Source organism: Rhinopithecus bieti, unplaced genomic scaffold, assembly GCF_001698545.2.
Source record: "Rhinopithecus bieti isolate Rb0 unplaced genomic scaffold, ASM169854v2 scaffold_4104, whole genome shotgun sequence".
In the NCBI taxonomy this organism is placed as follows: Eukaryota; Metazoa; Chordata; class Mammalia; order Primates; family Cercopithecidae; genus Rhinopithecus; species Rhinopithecus bieti.
Window position 1 is genome coordinate 2409220 of NW_016804554.1, and position 4301 is coordinate 2413520.

A 4301-nucleotide genomic window follows, 5' to 3' on the forward strand; every position below is an offset into this window, starting at 1 on the left:
AATCTTAGTAAACATAAAATTCAATATAATCATACACTTCTACTTAATTTGTTTTACCTTTTACATTTGCTTTTTTACCTTCACTTGAATTTTATTGATAAAGACTAACTGATAATCTGAGTTGAAATCCACTTTTGTGCTTGCTTTTACACTTTGTTTTATAATTAATCATAATTATTTAATGTGAAGAAATATTTAAATGTAGAAAATGTGTCAGCTATTTATAGATTTTTTAAGCTAAAATGCGTTTGTATAGAGATTTTAAATAATTTTTATACATTATTGTACATCAATTGAAATTATATTTTCCAAATATTGTATACAAATCAGATTGTTGTGAAACAAAGTTCTCTACAATGTTTCTTTGTTCTCTTGGGAGAAGTGATAATAGCTGACAAAATTTCTCCTGTTATTAACATTAGTCAGTGTCCCTATGTAGATTGGTTGGCAATTCAGGGTCGTGGCGGAAGAAAATGTGAAGCAGGGAATATTCATATCCTACTCTACATTTTTATTTCCTGCTATACATTTTATTTCAACATGCATTTTAAAAATCTATAAACTAGTCTTCATGTAAAACCCTACTTGATTGCTTGACTCTTCTCTGTTTGAACCAGCAGGATGTGGATCGTTTGAGGATCAGAGTGTGAAAATGAGTTTCTCTTTTAAAAATTCTCCAACATTTCCTTCTGTGCCCAACTTTCAGAAGAGGAAAATCACACATGATGTTGACATAAGTAGCAAAAATGTATTTATGGTGATCTGCATTTTTATAATAAAGTGCCCTGTTATGAAACATTTCTGATAGTGTTTTAATGTATGTAGAATTTTAGGATTTACTGGGAGAATTAAAGTTTAATAATTTTAGATTATTTACATCTCTTCTTAATATTCTGCTGTCTAGAAATATTGTGTTAAAAATTATACAACTAGGAAATAAAGTAAAATAATAACATTCAAAGCCACTTTGAACATGCTTGTAAGGTATGTTTGTAGGAAGGGGAGGTGTGTATAGATACATATTACCTGTTTATGTTTCTCTTGCTTTCTTTTTTTTTCAGAAAATAGATCAGTGAAGGTATAATAAAAATTCTAGGTTGAGAAATACTGTTAAAACTTTAAATTTAAATGTAGATTTTTGCTATAACAGGATATGTGTTTCTGTATCACAAAGTAATTCATGGAGGATTGATAAACAGGGAAGTAATGTAAATATAACTCAGAAGTTCTATTGGTTAATTCCAATTTAATACCTCTTTAAATAATCAGGGGAAGTTTTTCACTATTCTAGAGAAGATCTTAGCAATAAATTAAATCTTAAAAAATGCGAAAAATCCCACAGAAGTGCCTTCCTTTGGAGTCAGTTTTGAATGAGGTAATGCCATCAAGGATCATTATACTTTGGAGAGTATTAATGTACCTGAGGATACTGCAAGTGCAGGTGGAGAAGCTAGAAAGATACTTCTAAATGTTGGAATTGTAACTTTGATTAAACTGACCTCTTTTTGGAGTTCATATCCTCAAGGATCTACATTTTAAAGGAGGAAGGTGAGCCCAAGCGTTTAATCCTACAAAGGACTGAGTATGATAGTGGGTAGAAAAGGTAGTGGAGGTTTAACTGTGCTAAGATGTGTTAAGATTCTGATTGTTTTTGTTAGAGCTCTGGTTACAAAGTTGAGTATTTTTGAGTGGTTTAACCTTACAATATTTTCTCCATAAGCCTACTCAGTCCAGGTGCTTAGTTTTGCCTAAAGGGACACTGTAAAGGAATGCATACAAGATATTATAGTGGAAATGCTCATATTTTAAAATTGATGATAATTTATTTGTGCTCCTCAAGTTGCACTTGTTCTGAGTTCTTAAAATGATTGTTATGAAAATCTCAGGTTCTTACTCTTTTTCTTTTCTGGATTCTTTTTTTATATCAGATTGAAATTTTACTGCTTGTAACATCTAGCAATTAATCTAACGTTAAATGTAGTCTAGAAATGCAATATGTAGCTAGGAAAGTGTCAATTTGGCATACTTGTCAGTTTTCAGCATTATAAAGAGTTTACTCCCATTTTTATATTTATTTTGTTATTTCAGTCTGGCAGACACAGAGAAGTAAAGGTGTGTTCAATTTAATATTTTTTAAAAGCACACTTCATATTTTTAACATTGTATAATACAATATTTTATTTGGGTATCACATATAGCACAATATGGGTTTTCAAACTCTAATGTGAGACTACTTTGTGAATATCTGCTATTGAAAGTGCTGGTGATGAATTTATTAATCTGTTGTTGACTCTTGATACAGGAGGTTTCTACTAGCTATAAACATTAATCATTAATTGTAGTCCTTCCCTGTTGATTTTATACACACACACACACACACAAACACACACACATATATATATATATATACCTTTTATTTTAAGTTCAGGGTACATGTACAGGTTTGTTATATAGGTAAACTGCATGTCATGAGAGTGCTGTACAGATTATTTTGTCACCCAGGTAATAAGCATAGTAATGAATAGGTAGTTTTTCCATCCTCATTCTGCTCTCCCGCTCCAACTTCAAGTACGCCCTGATGACTGTTGCTCCCCTCTTTGTGCCCATGTGTTCTCACAATTTAGCTTCCAGTTGTGAGAATGTGTGTTTGGTTTTCTGTTCTTGTGTTTGTTAGTTAGCTTAGGATAATGGCCTCCAGATCCGTCCATGTTGCTGCAAAGGAGATGATCTCATTCTTTTTATGGCTGTGTATCATTTTATGGTGTATATGTACCATATTTTCTTCCTCCAGTCTACTATTGATGGGCATTTAGGTTGATTTCATATCTTTGTTATTGTGAATGGGGCTGCAATGCACATCTCTGTCCATGTGTTGTTATGGCAGGCTGAATTGCATTCGTTTGGATATATACCCAATAATGACATCACTGGGTAAAATGGTAATTCTGTTTGAAGTTCTTTGGGAAATTGCCACATTGCTTTCCACAATGGCAGAACTAATTTACATTCCTACCAGCAGTGTATAAGCATTCCTTTTTCTTCACAACTTTATCAGCATCTATTATTTTTGGCCTTTTTATAATTGCCATTCTTACTGGTATGAGATGGTATCTCATTGTGGTTTTTATTTGCATTTCTCTAATGACGATGGTGTTGAAATTTTAATACTTGCAAGCTATGCATCTGACAAGAGGCTAATATCCAGAATATATAACGAACTTAAACAAATTTATAAGCAAGAAACAAATAATTCCACTAAAAACTGGGCAAAGGACATGATAACATATTTTAATCAACCCTAACCTCTAATTCAGTCACTTATTTTCCAACTTGAAAATCCTAGATAAGAAAATAATAGAAAACATAAACTTGTTTCTGTCTAAATGCAAGACATAACACAAAGAAATTGAATTTTGCAATAATTATTTGAAAAGAAGTCTCTAGTATTTTGTATTAACAGTCATTGGCTGCATAATGATGTTTCAGTTAATGACAGATTGCATATACAAAGGTGGTTTATCCTTATACAATCCATAAAACTATAATAGGCCAATGATAGAATGTCATAATACAACACATTACTCATGTGTTTGTGGTGATGCTGCTGTTAATAAATCCACTGTGCTGCCAGTCATATAAAAGTATAGCACATACAATTATTATACATACAGTACATAGTATTTGATAATAATAATGATAAATGACTATGTTACTGGTTTATGTATTTACAATACCATACTATAATTTTTATTGTTATTTTATAGTATACTCCTTCTATTCATAAAAAAGTTTCCTTTAAAACAATATGCCCTATCACATCATGATGCAGGAGCAGCAGCTTCCTGATTGCATTATTTTCTCTTGTGCTTTATTGAATCTTGTATTGTTTTGTTCAAGATGGCCTCTAAGCACACAAAATCCACAGCTTATATGGTCAGTAAGGGGCTACAAGTGATTGGATAGCATGCACAATGACAATATACTCTAGTTTGTGTAAGTACTCTATGATATTTGCACACCAACAAAATCGCTAACAATGCATTTATCACGATGAACATATACCCATTGTTAAGTGACACATGACTATTTTTTCATATGAAAATTCAGCTTATGTTTTCAATTATGTGTTAGCACAGCATACATTTTTCTAATAGGTACTCTTCTGTTATTCATCCAGAGTAGAATATTGGATTTATAAAAAGGTAAAGTTTTGGTGTACCTCCTTATATACTCATATGTCAACTCAAACCGGGGACACATTTTAAGAAGTGTTGTGCGGGCATCATAGAGTGTACTTATAT

General features: G+C 31.8%; 1 protein-coding gene across 2 annotated transcripts in view; it reads left to right on the forward strand.

The window, feature by feature from the left end:
* SLCO6A1 (solute carrier organic anion transporter family member 6A1) overlaps positions 1-796 on the forward strand; it is a 125422-nt gene extending 124626 nt beyond the window's left edge. Inside the window, exon 14 of one of the 2 annotated variants that reach the window (XM_017869171.1) lies at positions 621-796. The gene's annotated coding sequence lies outside the window, so the exon portion shown is untranslated. Of the gene's footprint in view, positions 1-617 lie in introns of both variants that reach the window. The other variant, XM_017869172.1, reaches the window with a different exon arrangement.
* Positions 797-4301: the final 3505 nt, after the last annotated feature.